The sequence below is a fragment of the Desmodus rotundus genome, chromosome 7 (assembly GCF_022682495.2).
Source record: "Desmodus rotundus isolate HL8 chromosome 7, HLdesRot8A.1, whole genome shotgun sequence".
Classification (NCBI taxonomy): Eukaryota; Metazoa; Chordata; class Mammalia; order Chiroptera; family Phyllostomidae; genus Desmodus; species Desmodus rotundus.
Window position 1 is genome coordinate 118,009,371 of NC_071393.1, and position 23,452 is coordinate 118,032,822.

The 23,452-nt window shown below is 49.8% G+C and overlaps 1 protein-coding gene across 2 annotated transcripts in view; it reads left to right on the plus strand.

Moving 5' to 3' along the window:
• The first annotated feature begins 21,046 nt into the window (after positions 1-21,046).
• TMEM63C (transmembrane protein 63C) overlaps positions 21,047-23,452 on the plus strand; it is a 65,870-nt gene continuing 63,464 nt past the window's right edge. For both annotated transcript variants that reach the window (XM_045201284.2, XM_071222073.1), the window contains exon 1: positions 21,047-21,119. The gene's annotated coding sequence lies outside the window, so the exon portion shown is untranslated. The remainder of the gene's footprint in view (positions 21,120-23,452) is intronic.

Here is a 23,452-nt window from a genome sequence, read left to right on the forward strand (position 1 = left end):
GACAGAGATCTGGCTGCGGAAGGGACAGGAACAACGATTTATTTAGAGTTATAGTTGATCAACAGAAAAGCACAGTAAAGCTTCGGATCTAGAGTTAGCAGTTCCTCAGCCCCCGCCCCTTAAGTGAACTGAGTCAGAGGAGGTACAGCCAAGTGTGATTTGGTTTTCAAAAATGGGTGCTTACCCCTGACAAAATCAATAGGGAGGTCAAGTTAAAAATCTCACTTTGATTCTGGCCGCATCAGGATGAAGCAGACTAAGAAGGAACACTTAAAAAAAAGGTTTATTTGAGACAAACTGATGACAGGCTGGGAAGCAAGATCTCAAATGCTCCCAAGAATGAGCACTTTATTACCATTTACCAGCTGTGGGGCCTTGGGCAAGTCCCTTAACCTCTCTGTTCTCAGAACTCTCATGGGCAGGGTGGGATGAAGATGCTGCCTTGGGGTGATAATGACCAGATGCAGTGAGGGACTTTACGTGCCTCGGTCCCAGCAGGGGATTGGATACTGTTAGCTTCTTCCTCCTCCTAACTCTCTTCTGGGCCCTTATCTTTATCCACAAGAAAGTCTTATTTTTCCAAGTAAAATGAGAGCTACTGGTCTAGGTTGGAAATATGTGGGGGGTTTCCTCCATATTCCCTGACACGATGGTTTGCCCAGGAGAGACACTAAGTTACAGTGTATTGACTGATGAGTTGATACTGGTCCTTTTCCGAGAGGAAAAGTGGTGTTTCAAGGTCTTTTAAATGTTTGGTGAGGACACATTTGCCACTGATCTTGCATCAGAAAACAATTTGTAAACCACACTCTCTGTCGCCTTTCTTGGAGTTGAGCTATGACTATACCTGCAGGCTGTCCCGAGGGGGCAGGAGCGCAGACGGGCATTTGATTGCTGCTGAGCACTTTCCCAGAAGTCTGTGCCATCAATCTTGCTGCTTGCTGGTGTTATTTGAATAAAATGAATTCCCTCCCAGCTGGCAATCATTCCATTTTGGCTCAAAATGTATACAAAGAGAGGAATGTATGCAGCAAGCCACTTTTCCCTTGGGAGCGGGGCGGGGGGACCCCACACATGTCTGTCTGGCCTTATAACATCCCAAGTGTTTGGGATGCAGAACATTCCAAATGCAAGGGGCCACCCCTAAGGAGGCTCTAGGGATTTTCCTTCATTCTCGTGCTCTTATTTCAGATCGATTGGAGGGACTGAGGGAGATAGGCTGGTGTGTCAAGGTTAACTGGTGCCCTGAAATTAAGATTTTAATAGACATCCTTGGACAGGGTACTCTTTACTGCTGATAGCAAGTCAGAGGCAACCACGAAGTGCTCCCCAAGTCTCAGAAAGCTTCGTGAGACACCATCTGGCCTGCCTGGATTTGGAAAACATACAATACAAGTGTAATGTTCATCTCAGCCAACTGAATACATGAAAATTGGGTTATCACCGAATTTCTTTTTGGAGGTGGTAATTTCCTTGGCCAACTACATCGTCTTTTTAACAATAACATTACTTCGATGTAATAAAGTGCTTTGTAACCTTACAAAGTACATCCACAAAATTAAAATTTCATTCCACAAGTCTCTCAGCAGCCCCATAAGCTAGTTGGGGCCTAAATGATTAAGCCTATTTTTCATATGAGGAAACTGAGGTTCAGAGATTAGCTGCACAGTAATTTGCAAGCCTTGCCTATGTTCAAATTAAAATGTTGTTTCGCATGCAAACATCTCATTGATACCTAGGTTTTCGGGAACACGTCACTTGCATAAAGGAAGCAGCTATGTAACCCACTCCCTCCGAATATAAGACCTGCATGATTTCTCTTTGTGTAAGATATTTATGCAGAATTACTCAGATTAAGGTAAACATGCAGCACATTAATCAAATGCGCTCAAGCGCTGTGCAGTTTGTGGCGCTAGAGAGAGTATATGTTATAGGGGGTAGAGATGCTCACTCATCACCCTAACTCTCATGTCAAGGTGGAAACAGCAGATCTAAACGTCAGCCTTTGGGTGATAGGTAACCCCAGCGGTCTCCCTGGCGACTGATGCCTCCGGGGGGAAACCTTGGCTAGGCAGAGCCTCCTTCTGAGCATTCAGGCTGTGGAAGAATGAATGTGATCTTTTACCAATTAGCCCTGGTTTCCAGGGAGCGCTCAGGTGGTCCTAGAAGGAAGGCCTGAGCCTGTGGACCAGTGTGCAGCTTAGCAGAGTTGGTGGCAGCAAGATTAACAGCTCTTTGGTCTCAAAGCATGCAGGAGGGACAGAGAGGGGCTATGAGGGGGTAAAGGAGGAGGAGGAGAGGGGAGGACAGGGAAACGAAGGGAAGGAAGAAAAGAAAAGGGAGGCTGAGAGAGTGTACGCTCATCAGAGACAACCTCAGTTTACATCTTCATGGTGGAAGAGGTCAGGAGGCACGGGCGGGGGGGGGGGGGGGGATCGGCTGTCTCCGTGGAGCACCCTGCAATGCCCTGTGTCCAGGATGGGAGGGACTGAGACACAAGGCTGACATCCCACTTAGAGGAGGAGGGAGGTGCGGCCAGCCACGGAGGTCACTGCAGTGCCCTTGGCTTTTTATAGGACCCTTAAATATGTCGCTGTGATCACGAAATAGTGGGTGACGCAGACCTCGCAGCCCTGCCTCCACCCCCGCCCTGTTGCAGCAGAGATGGCCCAGGCTCCAGAGAGAGGCCGTGTGGTGTGATGAAAAAAAGCATGAGCTTTTGGCGTGAGCTTGGGAATCTGCTGACCTGTTTTCCCATCCACTTGCTGTGTGACCTTGAGTGATTTCCTTAGCCTCCCTGAGCCTCAAATTCCCTGTCCATCCAATGGGAATTGTAGCTACAACTTGTAGAATTTGTCATGAATTTTAAAGGACAAAGGCACCAACTCAATAGCACCTGCCCTTCCCACTGAAACAGCCCCCCAGCTACCAGCTACCGAGTAATCCTGCTTGGTCGCAGAGCACTCACTCCCTCTGAGATGACTTTGTTGTTGGTATATTTGTTGGCCTGCTTATTGCCTCTTTGTATCAGCGCATAGACTATAAAACCCCAAGGTCACAGGTTTACCTGTCATTTTGTTTCTGCAGTCTAGACCCAGCTGAGAGCTCGGCATCTAGTGAGTGCTCAATAAATCTTAGAATAAATAAGAAGCAATCCTGGGGGGCAAAGGGGCATGGGGGGCTCTCTGGAAATCTATACCATGATGGCGATGGCAGTTACATGACTACATTTGTCAAAATTATGGAACTGTGCCTCTCAAAAGAGTGGATGCTGCTACATGTAACTTATACTTCACTATTTGACCTTTAAAAAATCGGCTAGAGGGAGCAGCGGCTGAACAGAATCAACTAAATACAGATTCCTGTTTATTGACACCTGTGATGTGCCAGGCTGATTGAGGCCCAGGTGCCTTTGCATTGGTTATTTTATTTAACCCTCACAGCAGCCCTGCCCAAGGAAAGTCTGACGCGACCTGTGTTATGGAGGGGGAAGTGGAGGCCCGGGGTAGTAACAAGATTGGCCAAGACTGTAGCGCTTGCTGACAGTAGAAATAAAATGCAGGTTACCCGATCTGAGTGCCCAAGCCTCACCTGAGGTTTCTTCTCCCATGTCTCTCACATCCACCCTCACACTGGCGGAGAAATAAAGAGCCCGTTTTCCTTATGGAGAGGAGACATATTATGCTCTGGTTGCTCTTTTGCACTTTAGCATGATTTAGCCAGTCAGAACCTTTTCTCAGTGAAGCAGGCTGAAGAAGGATGGGCTTCTTGCTGGAGATGGGGAGTGGGGAGGGATGGGAGTAGAGTTGACACAAACAGGCCTGCAGATGTGTCAGAGGGACCAGAGGACAGAAAGGAGCAGAAGGAGGGGCCACAAGAGCAGACTCGGGACAGTTGATCTGAGTTCGGATTTCAGCGCCCCCTTGAGCAAATCAGCAAGCCTCTCTGTGTCTCAGGTTCCTGATTTGTAGCTAGGTTAATTATAGTTCCCACCTTCTAGGCTGTTACACAGATTAACAAGATAACATCTGTAAAGCACTTAGAATAGTGGCTGGCATAGTAAGTGTTAAATAAGTGATATCTATTGTAACTAATTAAGATTAGATCTGGACCTGTGACAGAAACTCCAAGAAAACACTGGTGCAAACTAAGATGGAAGCTTACCTCACTCTCACGTTAAAGAAGCTTAAAGACGCCGGTCCAGGACTGGTGTGGAGGTGCCACCATGATGTGGGACCCAGACTCTGTCTTGTTGCTCCATCATCCTGTGCATGTTGTTGCCTCATGGTCCAGAATGGTTGGTTGCTCCTGCCCCAGCCATCATGCCCCTACTGCAGCCAGCAAGAAAGAGAAAAGAAGAAAGGACCCACTCTCTTTAGGGACATGTCCTGGAAGTTCCACACAACACATCCAATCACCTCTCATTGGCCAGAACTATGTCACACGGCCACACCTAGCTAGCTACAGGGGGCGATGTAACCAAATAAAATTTGTGAGTTGAATTGATAAAGAGGAAGAGGAAAATTAGTTTGGGGGACAATCTTGGAGTTAAGTCTTCTACTATAGAAAAGTTTTGACGTTCAAGTTATCATCCCCAGGCTTAGGACAGAGGCAGGATTTTCCTGGCCCTTCCAGTCGCTTTGAGATTCCCAGCCTTCACTGGCCAAATGGGGCTACTACCCTCCGCCCTGTCCGACCCTCCCACGGACCCTTGCCTTCTTCCAGGGGCATCCAACCTTTTGGCGTCTCTGGGCCACACTGGAAGAAGAATTGTCTTGGACCACACATTAAATACATTGTGACACGTAATCGCAAAAAAAAGCTCATAATGTTTTAAGTAAATTTACGATTTCATGTCGGGCTGCATTCATAGCCATCCTGGGTCTCATGTGGCCCCCAGGCTGCAGGTCATACACGCTGATGGCATTTCCCTCACAGAAACAGGCCCAGGAAAGGCAGCCTGCGCCTGCTGAAGCCTTGACATCCAGGGAACACAGACAATGAGCACTGCATGCAGCTGTGGTTGGCGACCCAGACCATCTGGCCAGCTCAGCGAGCTCGAAATCCGGCCCTCGATGAAAGAGGAAAGAGGGACAGAAAAACTACACTTTAAATGCTTTTATTTTTAAAAACCACATGAATGACATGTTTTGTAAGATACAAAAAAAATTAATTAAAAATAAGGCAGAAATCTTCTAATCCTAAACCCAGAGATAATCATATTAACATTTTGTAGGTGTCTTTCAGCCTTTTATCTATTCAGATTTTCCCTCTTAATGACAAATTTGGGATTGCATCTGCATCCTCTTTTACAACCCGTGTTTAAATTTCTCAGCAGGGAAAGAATCCTTCCACATTAATAAATATGTTTTGTCAACATTGTTTTTAATGAACAACTTGCATGCCTTTCCTACAGAAGGGACACGGTTTAGGAAGGATGTACCAAAATTTGGCTTTGACCTTAGTATCTGGTCAAAATACGCTCTTTGACTTCATCTTCAGCCTTGGTCTGTGAAAGGCTGAATAGCCAAGTTCAGACTTCAGTGTCACTTCTGGGGTCCCTGGACTTGCGTAGGATCCACGATCCTGTGACCATGTTACATATCCTTTGCATCCGAGAAGCACAGTAACCTCTGTTATACACACGTGGCCCGCCACCCGGATTCACTGCTCATAACCACTTTCAAATACAGATAACCTTCCAGATGTAACCTGCAATGAATATCTTCTTTCTTGTTCTATTTGCTGAAATTCTACCAAAGATTAAATGTATCTAATATAATTAATTGCGAAAGTAAAATTCTGTATCTCTCATGATAGTCAAACATTGCCTCTTATGGTACAGAAATAATTTTTAAGAGGCTTCAAGTGTTTAAATATAGAAGGCAACATTGCTAGCTAACACAAAGACTGAGAAAGTATGTCAGCCAGATACTTTTTAGAAGCTACTTTTTGAAGCAACAACAATAAAACATTGAAATAATAATAGGAAGCAGAATAATAGAGATTAGATTACATCATATGCACACTAGCATTCAAAACACTACACAAAATAATTTTAAAAATGTAATCAATTTTAGTTACTTTACTCTATTTAGGCTCTGGGGTTTCAATAAAAGCTTTGCAACTTGTAAAGATAAACTAAGAACAGAATGTCAACCAACCTCCCAATTTCATAAGGAGGAAAACCTCTAATAGCCATGTGTAGCGATATTCATGATCAGTCATATAGGGAATGTAAAGGATATTAAGAAAAAAGAAACCATAAAAAACAGTGAGGATCACACACCTGCACCATGTTTAGCCAAAAGTGAGCATTGACTTATTAACACAAATGTGTGTAATGTATAACACGGAAGCAAGCTAGCTGCTACTACTAGGGAAGTTGCTTGTTCTTGCACTGTAACAGTAAGCAGTTAAGTGTAGACAATGAAACTTCTGAATAATAAAATTATCACCACAGATAATCTCTGATAAAATTTTAGAAGTACCTTTTTATCAAAGACATTTGCTCCATTAGGTGATAACAGGCATTGGCCTAGATTTCAGCTGAACACTGATCTTAACACTTCGGCACACAGCCCAAGTGTGTATTGAGTATCTCTAACTTTAGATGATTTCCAGCTTCTCTCTATTATTAGCAACATGCCGATGAATGTCCTAGCACAAACAAATCCACGGTGCTCTATGATGATTTCCTTGGCTGAATTCCTAGAATGGAGCCGCTAGGTCAAAAGGATCCCTATGAACCAAGTACCCTCCAGAAAGTTTGAACCAGCTTCCCCCCGCCCCCATAAGAGGAACGGAGTACGGCAAGATGGTATTCTAGCTCCTCGCCTGCCTCTTCAACCTCCCACAGTGGCTGGCCCGTGGCATGGTTGGGTAGCATCCTTCAGATAGCTCCGCCCACCCTGGAACCCATGACAGTGTTCAAAACTTTACTCTATTTTGTGTTTATCTTTTTTCTGGCATTGCTGTAGACCCTTTGGGTACTTCTTGCATTTTAATCCTCACAATGATGGTATAAAGTAAACAGTACTGGCCTCATTTTATAGAAGAGAAGGTAAGCTCAAGGGTTGGGTGGCCCCGCTCCTAGTTCTGGTGGAAGCCCCAGAGGCCTGGCCAAGCAACTGTCTGTGAGCCTTTTCCTGCAGGTAAATGAAGTGTGTAAGGTCCAGCCCCCATGACCCCAACTACTCAGCCCCCTGGGGGCTAACGGGGTCCCCGAGCCTTCCTAGCCTGCATCTCTTTCCAGCCAGGGTGTAAGAAAGGTGAACGGCAGTGCCTGCTGAGCCCACTCCGCTCTGGGCCTGCCTCTGGGCTAGGCATCTGATGTGCATGCAAACACATCGCTTTTTGGTGGTTCCTGAAGGGAAGTGCACCAGAGCCTCGGTCTTCTCCAAGTGAGCTGTCCCTCTGCCTGGTGTGTGTGCGAGCACGAGCATGGTGTGACTCAGACTCTACCAGTGCCAGGAGCAGGTCTAGTCTGTTGGCCACTGAGTCTCCCACCTTACTATTGTCAACAGTAAGCTGACAATTGACCGTGCAGGGGAAGGGGTAGGCAACCACATTCTAGGGATTTTATACACATGATCTCATGTAGGTCTCAAACTTTCAGGTGAGATTTTAGCCACATCTTACTGGAGAGGAGCCAGAGGCTCAGGAAAATGTTTAAGAGCTGACAGCTAGTAAATGGGGAAGGACCCAAATCATCCAAGATAGACAGACATACTTTCTCTGATCCAGGCAGGCAAGTATACCCTAATGTATCTCTATTACCCTGGACCTCCATTGGACTATGAGGTCAGGAAGGGGCAGGCACTAGGTTCTGCCTACATGGTGCCCAGAGTGTCCAGCATGTAACCTGGCCCGGAGTGGATACTAAGGACGTGTGCGCAGAGTAGAAGGAAGAATGAATGGGCTCTGCAGGGACCTGGATGACAAACAATGGGAGATAGACTGCTACAGACCCCTGTTTGAGCTGTGGACTCCCAGACAAAAAAGACGAGGGTGGCACTTGAGCTGACACGGGGACAGGGACTCTGTTATTTTGTATCCTCTCCAGTGAGAACAGACGCATCTAGGGCTGCCCTGCAGGGTTGGTCAGGCTCTGCACTTTACTCTTCCAGTGGGCATCATTTTCAATCACAGCTTTGTATGGTTATTATGACAATTTTCCAGTAGATGGCAGTAAAGCATCTTGGGTTGGGGCACTTCTTTTCTGTGCAAATGCACTGTTTAGGCAACCGGCAGTGCTGGGCACATCTGTCTGCCAGCCCTCCAGTCTGTGACAGGTTGCCCGATACCCTTTACCAGCCTCATCCCACCTCCTCTTCATTTCAGTACTTTTCCGAAGCCACACTGTGGGTATTCACGTTGGCCTGGGAACTTCAAGGGAAAGCCATTAGAGCCACAAGTCACCGACTGCATCCTGTGTTCCAGAGAAGGTAATATTTGTGATCAGCAGCCCTGGGCTCAGGTCCTGGCTGCTGCGTTTCCTAGTGAGTGGTCCTGGGCAAATGACCTTGCAATTCCGGAACCCAGCTTTCTCTTCTGGAAAGAGTGCGGTAATAATCCCCGCCCTGAAGTGACCATGCACCGCTAACTAGCTGCGAAGCACCTCTGCCCAGGAGTCTCCTGCATTAATAAAATGCAGGACTTTCCAGGTGACCCCTGGAGGACATTGTGCACTATTGGGGCAGGGGTGTGCTGCAGACCACGGGACTCCAGTTTTGTCATCTGCCACCTGCAGTCGTCTCTGTCCTGGCCTCCACCACCACTCTGTCCTCAGGCCCCTTTCAGTCTCTGCTCCGAGCTCCTTGGTACATTACAGTCAGACAGCCAGTCAACAAATATTCAGTGAGCATCTTCTATGTACCTGGGGCTGAGCCCACATCTTCTCGTTGCTTATAGTCCCTCGGGGGCAGTGAAGTTAGCATAGTTGCCACCTTGTTTCTGAATCTTCGGACCTCATCCCATTCCTATGGAACTCTAAGGAGGAAGAGACCTTGCCCAGGCCTCCCCACCCCCGCCTCCGCTTCCCAGTTCCTAGACTGCTTAATGACTGGACACTATCTTTGGCTCCCATCACGGTAAATACCCTCCAAGACCCAGACCAAGAACGGCTTAGCTGGGGTCTTCCCTGCCCCTCTCCTACTGCGGGAAGCACAAGTCAAGGAGGCAGAGAACAAACTCACTATAGGTTCACCTAGAATTTGGTTTGGCTGTGAAGGGACAAGAAACCCAACAGTAGTAGTGGCTTAAACTAGGTATTGCCCTTTCATGAAAATGAAGTTCAGAGGCAGGCAGTCCAGAGCTAATATGGTTACTCTACAGTGTCAGGAAGGACCCTGTTCTGTCATTCCTCTGGTGCAGTTCTCATCATTGTGGAGGTGGCAGTTAGGGCTGGCAAAGCCCTTCATGATATTAGGACCAAGCTTCCTTCTATATCATTTCCCCACCATTCTTAGCATGCAGCTTCTACCTCATGGCCCAAAATGGCTGCTCTAGCTCCAACCATCAGGTCAAACATCCAGCAGCATGAAGTAGGAAAGAAAAGTTGAGTAAGTGCATACTCTCTCTGTTTAAGTACATGCCCTGGAAGTTACTGATGATATTTCCATAGGTTAGAACTTAGTCACATGACCATATCTAGAAACAAAAAAGGATGGGAAATTATTCTTTATTCCAAGTAAGTCCAATTCCTGGGTTATTGAGGAACCATGAGAATTCTCTACCACATCTTGCCTAGGAGGTTCCATCTCCTGCCTTCAGGGAGTGCCCCTACCTAGTAGTCTCCTCAGCATAAATTAACCAGGGTAATTGACCCAGTAACCATAAGATCACAAAACGAGAATTATACAAATACAGTAATGAGGCGATTTGTTCTCTGAGTATAAATGACATTTGCATTTGGCTGTGCTTATCACCATTGCCAGCACTCAGTACCGCAAACCCCCTCACTCTCAGCTGCCAGTCCAGCGACAGCATCCCCTGTCACCCTGGACACACACCTCCTATGCATCCAACACTGTCCCCGTGTCCCTTTCTAGGAGGGAATCTGGCTGAAATGACTGCGAGGCGTGCAGTGAGGGGGAGGCCTTGCACAGCGGCGGCTGCACCGAGGGAGCAGGAGGCCGTCGGCTTGGTGAGTTGGACGAAGAAGAGGCTTCTAGGACGCTGCTAAGTGTGTGTTCCTGACCCACCTTCCCTTTCTTGCTCAGGAGACACCTCTTGGGGCTGAGCCCTCTCAGGCCCACCCTCTCTCTCCTCCCCCACTCTTGAAATACTCATTTCTCTGATCGTTACCTATTCCTGCAAGAAGGGGATCTGAAGCTTTCAGGTACCCCAGGGCGTAGGAGTGGGGTCGCATCACACTGGTTTCCACTGCACCCTCACACCAACCCTGTGCCTCAGGTACTTGGCCTCCATTTCACAGATGGAGCCACTGAGCCTGAGAGCTGCTCACCCATTGGCCCTGGCCACCTGGCTCTTAGGTGGCAGCCCTGTGACTGGAGATAGCCCTCTGACTCTAAAGCCTACAACACCTTCAGGAATTTTCTGTCCCAGGTAGGATTCTGAGGGCAGAATTTCAAGCAGGTTGCCAGATGGCAGCAGAGATGTTTGGGGCAAGAAATGTTGGCAGCACTGACTGTCCCACCCCCTCCCTACTTTTCAGGGGCAAGTGTGGAGCAGGGCGAGAACGTAGGATCTTGCTGGTCATGTTAGCAATGCGCCACATAACTGCCCCGTGGTTTGGGTGGACGCGAGAGAAAAAGCTGTAGGTGCCAAAGGCTGCCCCCTGCCTGGTGCCTCCCAAGCTCCCTGGGCGGCTTCCCCACACTCCGACCCCTGATCTCTAGGGACACTGTCTCTGCCCTCTCTCCCACCTCTCCAAACACCCAACATCCCTCATACACTTGCCCTCATTTCCCCCCTTCCACTCCTTGGCTCCTCCCTCCCTGCTCCTCAGTCCCAGGGATACTAGATCAGGGTAACGCTGGGGACTTTCCAGTGGGCCCTCAGAGTGGAAGGGTGCTTTCTGCCCTCTGCAGGGCCAGTTCCCCAGAGAGCCCTGCCCCTGGAGGTCTGTCTGGGCAGCATGCACTCACCCCACACACCCCTCTCAGCTCCATTTGTCAGTCCAGGGAGGGCGGCGAGGGTGGGGAGGGCAGTCAGCGGTTAAGACCTGCTCAGCCCAGATGCTGGATGTATGCATACATCTGCTCCTACGTGCAAACATATGCACACATGCCAGCATGCTTGACTCACACACTCAAACACTCCCCAATACACACACGTGTACGCACATGCACACACACATACACCTTGATCCAGATTCCTCTAAGGCAGTAGGCTCTTACAGGCCAGAGTCTGTGCTCTGAGGTCAGACAGATGCTTTTCCATACTGCGGGATGGTTCCAAACCACGCTTCCGCATTTCAGAAGGTAGCAGGTGAGATCCCAGCGGTGCGGAGGTGCAGGAAGTGCAGGGTCCACATCCTAGCCCGGCTCCCAGTCTCTTGCTCCCTCCCCAGGGGCAGCTGTTGTCACCACTTCATGTGTCTTCTTCCAGAGCTGGTCTGCAGATGACAGCCTCTATCTCAGCACACGCTTGTGCACACACGCCTGCACATGTGGGCCCACTGCTCTGCATTCTATATTAGTTCTCGTTCATGCAAATGCGCCCTGTGGGCCATGTGCAGTGTTGGTGCACGTGTGCCGGGCTCCAGGCTACTGAGAGCACCTGAAACCCTCTCCCAGTCTGACGGCGATCCCCGGCGCCTGCGCCAGTGTGTGTGCGTGAACGTGAACCCGGAGTGCCTCGGCCTTTTCAACGGCAGCCTGCTGTCCCATCACGCGGACGCACACGGTCTATTTAACGTGCCCGACTGGGCGAGCATGGATCGTTTCAGCCGCCCATTTCGCTTTATTTGCTGCTACCTGTGTTTCTTTAGTGAGCACCTGTGTGTACACGTTAGCCCACGTGGGCGTGCACACCTATCAGAAGCGGGTATGAAGCAGCAACCTGGCCCAGCAATTTGGCCTCTTGTGCCTCATTTCTGAATCTGTAGATGATGACAGTCAGAACATGGACCTCAGAGGGGGAGGACGATATGAAACCATGTGGGCTGAGCACCTAGCACGGTGCCCAGCACACGGGAACCATCAATGTTAGATTCTGAGGGGAGAAGCCCGGGACGGGGGGTGAATGAGCCCCGACCCAGGCTGCCCAGCAGGAGCCCGCCCAGCTCCTCTGCTCAAGGCCACCAAGGTTAGACTACAGGAAGGTGGGCTCAGCCTGGGAGGTTCCCCATCCTTGTGATTGGGGTCAGAGAGATTGGATCCTCTGTCCAGCCAGTGTGGGTGCCTCAGGGAGGAGACGAGGGGAATAAGTTAAGGGGTGTTAGGGGCCCAGAGCTGCACTGGAGCCAGAGTGAGGAGAATGCCTGACTTTCCTGCTGAGTCATTCCCACTGGGGCTTTGAAGGACAGGGGGCAGGACTGCTGTGTGAGAAAGAGACAGAGAGACAGAAAGAGAGAGAGAGAAAGAGAGACTCACTCACAGCACACACACAGCATATACACCCCACCCCTCAGCTAACAGAAAAGGAGCCCCTCCCAGCGGAGAGAGGCTTTGTTCTCCATGCAATGGAAAAGCCTCGGAAACAAAGGCTGCTCCCACCGCCCACCTTTCCCAGCGGCCATTTCTCCACCCCACTTTTTGTCCAGTCCTGCCCCTGGCCCTAGGGCCACCATTTGGATGGCCCAGGATCATAGACAGTCCCATGGACAAGTGGGTCACCTCACTTGTCCTTCTCCATTCTCCTCCTCATCCTGCACCTGCCCCCTGGTCCGGTTCCCCTGTCTATCACCCCAACCTGACCCCTCTCGGGTGATAGAAGCTTCCTGGCTCTGAGATGGTGTTTCAATGTAACAAATTTTCATGAGACTGGTCTGTTGCACAGAGATGAGGGAGGCTGGGCCCCTGTGCCCAGAGGGGTTTATACTCTGGGGAGTGGGGATGGAGAAAGGCTAAGGATGAAGCTATTCCCCAGAGCTAGGTGGGTGCTGGGTCCCCACAGGGTGTGGCTGCCTCTAAGTGACAAGGGTCTGGATGGGCTAGAGACCCGGAGGGTAGGTTGTACAGAGGACGTAATGCTTTGGTCCATTAAAAGTCACTTTTTGGCTTTTCCATCTGGCTGCAGGGATCTTAAAAGGCTCAGTTAAATAATTTCCAGAAAACCTGTAGCAGACTCACAAAACCTCTTAGACTTTCCACTCAAAAATCTTAAACCACCTATTTTGTGTGTAGATGTTCAACTAAAGGAATAAATGTCTGTTAAACTTAAAAAAAAAGTCACTTTTTGTCTTAGAACAAAATCCCAACACCCCACTGCTGTCTGACACCCAGCTCTACACCCTCCTGGACACATTTCTATTCCTGCGGCCCTGGTTCTCGGGAAAGTGCGAACCCGACAGGATTCAAGCAGGAAGTGGTTTTGCTTCATCTCTAATCACAGCCTGCAACCAAGCTGGTCAATCTCTTCTTCTGGCCCTGATCGGTATTCCTGGCAGATTCTCAGTTTTCTCAGATCTCCTAGTTTTGTTTTTTTTTTTCTATTATCAAGAATCCAGATTAGTGTAGTCCCATTTAAAGTTAAAGGTCAAAGGAGACGTTAAACACTATATGTAAATATTGGGTGATTCCCCTCTTCCCCCAGTGCCAAGCAAGGCTCCTCTTCTCTCCCTGCCACATTAGAGTGCTTTCCCCTCCAGGGTTTGACGCTGGGGTGCAAGCAGGGAATGAGAGCTGGGAGGCAGCAACCACAGGCCAGGTCTCTTAGCCAACACTTCCTGTGACCAGTGCCTTTAAGTGGGGCGAGTGGTCAAGATCTCAGGCTAGACTTTTCCTAACACACCCTGGCAACCTGTACCCCAGACGCCCACCACTGTAACCCCCCTCTCCGCTCAGCTACCTCTACAGCATTTACCTGACCTCTCCGGCATTTACCTGAGCCACAGGAAACTCCTGCAGCCTTGCTAGACACATGGAGGCATGCAGGTCACCCTTGTTCTGCCCCTTCCCTTTCCCACTCCTGTAACACACAGAACACGTGGGCCTGCCATCAAGTCCCCAGCTGGGGAACAGGATCCGGCCCCTCCCCTCACAGGCGCCCCACTCCCTTCTAATACATTTCTAGTAGCCCTCCCTCTGCTTGCAGAAGTTGGAGGGAAAACCCAAGCGCCCCTGCCCTAGCCTGGGCACTTGCCCTGTGTAGTCAGTTGCATGGACCCCCCTACCCAGAAGCCCCCCACGCTAATGGTCTAATGCTCTGCTGTCTCGAAATTCTTCATAATTTTGATTATTATAATGTGGCAACTCTGGGAATCAGATTCTTCCTCTCACCAGGGTTTGTGGTTGCTGCTCACTGTAGTAGTAGCTGTTTATTTGAATGTCTTTTCCAAACTAATTTTGTACAATCTACACTTTTTGTTGTATGTAACCACTGAAGACCCTATTCCATTAGCTTTGTGGTCAGCTAGTGATTTGATAGAGATTTCTTTAAACATCTAGAACAAAAACAAAACCCCAAACCTCCCAGTCCTTGCAGACAGCCTCGGTGTCTGCGTCGGGGCATGCCTTCCAAACTCAGCAGGCAGTTTACAAGCCTGCTCTGACGTCCCCTTTCTGATTGCACAGGGATAGCAGGCCAGCCGGAGGAGAGAGCTTAGGGCATAACCATACAGCAGCAGCGAATAAACTTCAGCCGCATGCTACAGGGTGATGGATCTTTAAAACACAATGTTGAGTAAAAGTCCAGCGTGAAGTACATAAAGAATCTGATTCCATGAATGGCCATTGAAAAACAGACCAAACCAAACTATATTGATTAGGGATGATAAAATGATAAAGAAAAGGGAGGGAAAGTCCGTTAAGTTCAGGAGAGGTTATCTCCGCCGGGTGGGGACGGCGGAGGAGGGAGGGATGTGACTGGGAAACAAGGAAATGTCTGTGGATAATGCGGTGTTTCCTGCGCTGGATTCTGGTTACACCAGTGCTTGCTTTGTGAGCTCCATTATAGTGCTCATTTGGGTCTTACCACGCTTCTCTGCACATGCGCTGTGCTTCACTGAGTGAGTAGTTTATAAAACAAAGCGTCCACTACTGAAAGCAGATGCCAATGCCCAGTGGAATGAGCACAACAGAGCTGCCTTCGAGAGCCTGGCCGGAGAGAGGAGACCCTCACTCCACAGCCCAGAGGAAACCCAACCGGAACGCTGTATTTCTGTCCCATGAGGATCTGCTGTGGGGGGGTCTGGGGGGAGATTAACCTCAACAAATATCAACACAGGAACCCAAATATCTTTCTCTCAATGACCTACGCCTGCAGGGTGGGGGCCAGGCTCAAGATAAAAATCAAGGCGAGGTGACACAGGCCTCAAACCCCCCCAATCTGCCTGGAAATGCTGTTTAGGTAAGCTCTGCTCGGGGGAACCCTCCCTCTCAAATGTCTCCAGAATTCCAGCACAACAGTGGAGCTTTCTTTGTGATGTCATCGACATTTGCCTCTGACCTGGCCCATCAGAAGTTCCCTGTATTGATGATACTGGTGGTGGCTGGTGGTGGTGGATGACAATGACTTCTCACCAGTCGGGGCTTTCCCCTCTCCTAGGAGAGAAGTACTAGTCCAAGAGGCTTCTGCAAGCTACAAGCATCTACCTGCTGAGGTCTTGATGAGTGGAGCCCAAGCCTGAGGCCAGAGGTAAGAGAGGACAGGTAGGCCAGAGCTGGGCCAGCAGTGGGGAGACCCAGACTCTCTGCCGGGGATGGCCAAGTGGTCTGAGGGCCCTGACGTCCCTACCCCGGCCCCACCGACCAGGGAAGGCCGGTGGGGAGTGTGTGTTGTGTTCTGGGCTTCAGCCTGAGGGCTGTCCTCTCAAAATCCTCAGCCCCAGGTCTGCTTAAACAGAGGAGACTGGAAAAATAGTTTTCCATTTCAATCCATTGTGCGTCTCCCTTGTGTACAGGAAATCAAGTTCCCTTCCTGTTAGAACAGCAGAGTAGAGGGGGTAACGGAAGCCCAAGGTCCCCAAATGGACCCATTTTTTTGGAGAGCCTTGATTGGGCTCTTGAGGACAGGAGACACCCTAGCACATCTGGATTGCCACTTAATGTGTGAATAGTGATGTGCTTCCGCTTTTAAAATGCTGTTCCCGTCAGTGGCATAAGTTTGCACTCTGGATACTACAGCAAAATCTGCCGAGTCTCACACCCATCCTCCCGGAGCCCCTCACCCCACCCCACTTAACTCCCTGCCTAGCAGCATGCGACACTAGTGTAGCTCTCCTGCCTCAAAGGCTAACATCCCTGGAGTTGGACTGATGAGAGACAGCCCGTGAGCACATGTAGCTGACTCTTCCCTGAGCCTCCCCACTCTTCCTCATTTTGAGTTTTCCCGGACATCACATCCAGGCAGTGCGGAAAGGCACGTGCAGTTGTGTAGACCGCACACAGTGTGTTTGTTTTAAGAGATTATAGTCAGTTCTGCAGTGAATGTCCTCGTGCACGTAGGTCTTTCTGAGCTCAGGGGAGAGTTCCTGATGAAATGATTTCTAGACAACAGGGGCGAGGTCCCAGAGCTTCCATGGGCTGATCACTGTCTGCAGCGAGGGCTGTACCTCTGCAGCTCTTCACTGGAATGATCTAGGACCTCAAGCAATTTCACTGATCAGTACTTCAAATCAGCTAGTGGGCTTCTGCTAAGCTCTGGCATCTAAGGTAGCACAGACTTCACTCCCACAACCATGAAGGAGTATCTGTGGAGTCAGGGCACTGTGCTGGATACTTGGAATAAAAGAAAAAGGAGATACAGTCTCAACTTAACAGGATTTATAATCCGGTGGAGGAGAAGGTAAATATCAATGCATCAAAATCTCTGCTTTCTGACCCTTGGAGAAAAGTATCATTTTGGATGGCTGAATTTTGGGGGATGCTAAAGGTTTTTACCCGTAGACATACATTTTATTTTTTAAATATTTTTTATTGTTATTCTATTAGAGTTGTGCCAATTTTTCTCCCTTTTTCCTCCTCCGCCCTTCTCATCCTCCACTTCCACACTGTTGTCCATGTCCAGGTATCATTCATACATGTTCTTTGTCTAGTCCCTTCCCCTTCTTTCCACCATTATCCCCTTCCCCCTCCCCTCTGGTCACTGTCAGTCTGTTCCATGTTTCCAGGCCTGTGGTTCTGTTTTGTTCATTAGTTTATTTTGATCATTAGCTTCCTGTTATAGGTGAGATCATATGGTGTCTGTCTTTCATCACCTGGCTTATTTCACTTAGCATAATGCTCTCCAGTTCCATCCATGCTGTCGGGAAGGGCAGAAGCTCCTTCTTTCTCTCTGCTTCATAGTATTCCATTATGTAAATGTACTACAGTTTTTTGATCGACTCATTTACTGGTGGGCACTTAGGTTGCTTCCAGCACTTGGCTATTGTAAATAACACTGCTATGAACATTGGGGTGCATAAGTTCTTTTGGATTGGTGTTTCAGGGCTCTTAGGGGTATATTTCCAGCAGCAGAATCTCTGGGTCAAAAGGCAGCTCCATTTTTAGTTTTTTAAGAAAATTCCACACTGTTTTCCACAGTGGCTGCACCAGTCTGTGTTCCCATCAAGAGTGCACTAGGGCTCCCTTTTCTCCACAACCTCACCAGCACTTGTTGTTTGTTGATTTGTTAATGATGGCCATGCTGACAGGGGTGAGGTAATATCTCAATGTGGTTTTAATTTGCATCTCTCTGATGGCTAGTGATGCTGAGCATCCTTTTATATGTCAATGGGCCATCGGTATATCCTCCTTGGAGAAATGTCTGTTCAAGTCCGTTTCCCATTTTTTAATTGAAGTTTTTGTCTTCATGGTGCTGAGTTGTATGAGTTCTTTAGGTATTTTGGAGATCAAACCCTTGTCTGATGTGTCACTGACAAATATGTTCTCCCATACATTCGGGTCCCTTTTCATTTTGATGACAGTTTCTTTAGCCATGCAGAAGCTTTTTAGTTTGGTGTAGTCCCATTTGTTTGGGTTTTTGTTTTTCCTTTATTCCCCTTGCCCCAGGGGATATATTGGCAAAAATATTGCTACGTGGGATATCTAAAGTTTTCCTCTAGGATTTTTATGGAGTCACAACATATATTTAAGTCTTTTATCCACTTTGAGGGATACATTTTATTTTATGTTAACCATTTTTATTCAACAATATTTTCTAAATATATCCTATAATTGCTTTCCTTTTAAAGTAAAATTTCAATCAGAACATTCTGTTTCTCATGGTGATTTGGGATTGTTGTCATTAGCTTATTTCCAACATTACCCTGTCATACATTGGTGTCCCCAAGGCCTCGTGGAGTGAACCTCAACCAGATGGTCCCAAACTTCTGAGTCTTAACAATTGTTCTATTGCCTCTTGCTCTTGACTTTTGCCGATTTCACTGTGTTGCTTTTTTTATGTTCTTTCTCCCTCCAGTATGCCCTGCTCACCTGCTGAGGGCTTGAAAATCAGGAAACTGGGTTTATCAGTGAGGTTATGGGTTCAGCTGGTGTTGTAGAGAGCAAGGTGGTCAGCAGTCCAGGGTGCTTCTCCTCCAAGTCAGCATGAAGCTCGGTTCTTACTGTCTGGTGATAGGCCAACCATAGGGTGTTGCCCTTGTCAGCATCATTCAAGCTGCCCCTCACCTCCATCCCCATGTGCACAGTCCAGTTTGTACAAAGAGACATGGGCAACCTGCACCTACTGTTTAAGAATGTGGCCCCAAAGTAAAATGTATCCCTTCTACTCACTTCCCATTGGCTAGAACTTAGTCTCATTGGTCACAGTCACTCTGTGAGGTAGGTACTATTATTGGACTCCTTCCATTTGCAAATGGTACCCACTTTACAGACGTGAAAATTAATCTCAGAGTGGTTAAGTAACTAGTACAAGGTCGCACAGCTAGTAAGAGGCACAGCTCTGATTTAAACCAAGGTTCAACTGGATTCAAAGACCATGTCCTTTCCACTGAACACAGAGCCTTTCTAAAGGAACAGCAATTATCCCCATGAACAAAACCTGTGGTCCTTCCTCACGGGGTCAGACACTAGTTCCGTAATGAGGAAGCTGAGAGGGAACAGACTGCTTCTGGCCAGGTTCTACGCCCTCCCACCAGAACTGAAACAGTAGCAGCAAAAACAACCAGTGTTTACGGAGCATCTACTTTGTACTCAGTATCATTTAATCCTCACAACCACGCTTTAAGGTTGTTGTTATTATTTCCCCCATTTTATTTCGTTTTTATTTATTTAAGATTTTATTTATTTACCTTTAGAGAGAGGGGAAGAGAGGGAGAAACAGATGGAGAGAAAGAAACATCAATGTGTGTTTGTGTCTCATGTGCCCCCCCCCCCACTGGGGACTGGCCAGCAACACAGGCATGAGACCTGTGACCACAGGGAATCGAACTGGTGACCCCCTGGTTTGCAAGCTGGCACCCAATCCACTGAGCCACATCAGCCAGGGCATATTTCCCCCATTTTACATATGCAAAGAATGAAGCACAGAGGGTCAAGTTCCCTATTTGGGAGGGACAGCTGTTGTTTGAATGAAGGGAGCTAGAGTTCTTGAACACTTACCTGGCTTATTTTTGTTCCCACCAGGCCTAATCCTAGTAGAGAGTAATAGAAATATTAGGGCCAGAGGGGCCTTAGACCCCACCTAGCCCAGTGCTTTCTGTATTACAGATGAGAGGAAAAACAGAGAGATCAAGCGAGTTACCCAAGACTGCACAGCATACTAACAGCTGAGCCAGAGCTAGAGCCCTGGCCCAGACCCCTGATGCCCTCTTGCCCCTGCACAATAGACATCCAAAAGTCTTACTGCCCCACGAAAGAATAAAGAAACTAATGAATGGGCGAGTGAGAGAAGAAATGAACAGATCTTGACAGAATGTGTCAAGTGGCTCCTTTCGGGTTTCCATAGAGTGGCTGGATCAGAAGAACCAGAGGGTGGGGGCTGGGGGTGGGAAGCAGGGAGAGACGTGGCCAGGGTGTGCCCGCCTGGAGGAGGCACTGTGCAGCTGGTTATGGGGAACCACCCTGTGAAACCATAGCTACCCTTTGACCCTCCCCCAGCCCCTCTTGGCCTTGAATTCACACTGTTTCCTCTATCACCTTCTTATTATATTGCTAACAACTCCAACAGTTTCTTCCCATTATAAAACTGAGAGCCACTTCCAGCGTTCTGTTTAGCAGCCCTGCTTTCCCATTAGCTTTTGTACTGGACAATGTCTATTAAATAAACATGCCTGGGCCCCTGCCTGGGAGACAGTGAGAGCGGCTGTTACTACTGCCCCTTTTCATGCTGATCTGTGCCGGTTCAAACATGCTCCCACCTCCAAACTGGCTCTTTCTAGCAGAGTAGCCAAGACTTTGATGAAACTGAAGACCTGCAAGGCTGGGTCCCACAGCAAACTGAAAGTGACCCAGCCTGCTTCCTTGGACTTCCTGAGTGGGGCTGTGGCCAATTTGTGGATCTTTGCTGGGGAAGGAGGAGGCTACTAGGTAGCAGCCACTGCACTGGTACAAGGAGCTGGTCCCAGGGTGGGTAGGAGTGCTGCTACCTTTGTGGGATTGTGTGTTTTTGATGTTATGTTTTGTTTTGTTTTTATGCTTAGGCCGGCAGGCTTGGGGAGCTTTGTAAGGAACATGCCTCTGTGGACAGCTTGGGGTGGGGTGAGAGCTGTAGGGCAGTCAGAGAGAGTAAGTAGCAAGACAGCGGGCGAGGCCCAGAGCATCAGGGACCGCAAAAGCCTTGTGTGTTTGCGGTGGTAATTTGCAGATGGTTCCTGGCCAAGGTCTCTGAGGCGGAGCCTGGGCCTCTGTATAGGATAGTCCCGCCCGGCTTCTCCCGTGGCAGAGCCGGTCCGAGCAGCCTTGGGGCGGGGCCAAGGTTGGCTCCTGCCAGGGAGGAGCTGGGATGCCGCTCCCGCGATGATGCAGGGGGGAATTTGCTGACAGTCCCTTGGCAGGTGGGGCTGGCTTCACCAAGCGGGCGAGGAGAACCGCTTGGCAGTCTCCTCCCAGGTAGGGAGCGTGTTGTCTGTCACCGAATCTCAGCAGCTTGAGCACCTAGCCTGGGGCTGGGGCCGGCACGGAGGGCACGGAAGTGGTGAGCTCACGGGTGGTTTGAGCCAGGAGTAATTCGGCAGGGAGAAGGAGCGCAGAATCCGGGTTCTCGACCGGGGAGGGGGTGGGGAAGGGCTGCATGCTCTGTGCTTTCAGAGAGCTCGGAGTGGGAGGGGTGGGGGTAGGGGAGACTGCGCCACACTCCTTTGCCACGTTGCCTAAGGCCCAGCCTTGGACCCAGGAAAGGGTGGAATGAGCCGCCGACTAGGGAGGGCCGTGTCTTGGTCGACCGTCTTCACTGGGTGGTGGGAGAGGACAGTGGGCAGTAGGCTTGCCTGGGGTCCCCGCTGCCTGCCTGACAGCCAGCTGGGAGTTGCCTCCTTGGACCACCCCACCCAGGGATTCCCCTGGGCTGTGCCGCTCACTCTGTGGGCTGGGCTGGGAGGGGTGCGCTCTGCCTCTGCAGTCTACCCCACTGGGGGATGAGTTATGACAGCGTCACTGCCTCGCTGCTCCTGGCGGAGGGTCACATTCTCTGATGGGTGGGCTGGGCTCCTGGGCCCCAGGGGCAAAGGTTGCCACCTTTTCTCCTGTGCTTTCACAGAAGTGGTCTTGTCTACATCCTCACCTTTGCGCAGAGAGAGAAAGTTTGGATTTGTGTGATGGAGCTGGGGAAAGGGGTCCAGGGTTTCTGTGGCTTCCCCAAGATTGCTTAGCAGGTCCCACAGAGCTGGCCTCCCAGGCACAGCCTTGACCTGATGCTCTCTGGGGGGCCAGGAGCCAACCTTGCTCTCTAGACCTCTCGTCCAGTCTGGAATGGATTCCCCAACCCTGCACCCCTGTTCCTCGCCCCTGAGAGTGGACGGAGTTGCAACTTCCGCATGAGCCTCCAGGGTGTCATGGGTGTGAACACCGTAGGGATCAGAATTGTCCAGGGACAGGACACAATTGCTCATGAAAAATGCTCATCTGCTAGCGTCAGAGGGACTATGGCCCTCTGCTATCCTTGGGTTCAGGAAGATAGTAAGACTTGGCTTCGGGGAGAGCAAGCCCAGGTCCAGGCTTCAGTCTCCTGTTCCAGCCTTGATGGAAGCCACGTGGAAGTTCCCAGGCCACTGGGGAAAGGATGGGGGACGTGGAGATGACATTCTCCTTTAACAGCCCACACCTGGAGAGGAGGAGGGAGAACCAGGTTGGCAAGTCGGCCGTCTCTCAGCATCACCCTTGTGCTGTATCACCTTATCCTCATTCTCTCCCCAGCTCCTTGCCCCAGGAGAAATGGACAACATCGGATCTGTTGCCCTTGGAGGGGAACTTTTCCTGAATTCACCTCGTCCTCCTTTTCCGTGGGGCCAAGGCCTGTCTTGGGAGGAACATTGAGGCAGGGAGACAGTGATATTTTAGAGCTGGAGCCGGCCAGCATCCCTGTGCAGTTGAGGAAACTGAGGCACAGAGGGTGCAGCGAGTTGCCCCAGGCCTCTACCCACATACAGGCCCACCACATGGCAGACTGGACAAGCGAGGCCCCTTCTCTCCTCTTCTCCCCCAACAGTCCCCAGCCCTGGTAAGGGGAGGCTCTGAGCACCTCCTCTAGGTGGAGAGGGTGTGAGTGAATGCTCTAGCATTTTCTCTTCCTTTAACGTATGTTTTCAAGTTACTTGGGAAAGAAGCAACTTTCAGGGGGCCGAAGTCACTTGGTCACGTTCTCATTGTGCCCCCCACAGGGGACACACAATTTCTATGGGCTTCTCAGAGCCATGAGCATCTACCCCTCCAGCCGGGTGCCAATGGCTCTGAGCACAGCCAGGAGAGGCTCGTGACAGAAGGACTTCAGTTACCTCTGACAGCATCGCAGGAAGGGCGCTTCTGCCCCTGTGTCTGCATAGGAGCCGCTGCTTTCAGACACACCCTCTGAGGACAGAGGCCCTGAAGCTGGCTCCTGGTCATCACGGCATGCCCTGGCTGCATGATGGCCCCCGTTAATCACTGCGGTGACTTTTAAGGGGGGGGGGCTTCCCAGTAAAGCAGATCAGACCCAGCTGCCCGTGGGGTGACAGGACAATGCCAGAGAGGGGAGAGGACCCACCATGGGTCGGGCTCCTCTGCTGGGGTGCCACTAGCTCTTCTCTAGAAGGAAGGCCACTGCCTTATAGTCCTGGGAAAGTGGTGGTGTGTCCCTCCCAGCTAGCAGAGGCAGAGGCAGGCCTTGGAGAGGCTCCCGGGTCATGGGAAAAGAACCTCCTGAAGAACATAGCACCTAGTTGTGGACCAGAGCCCCTATAGGCTGGCAG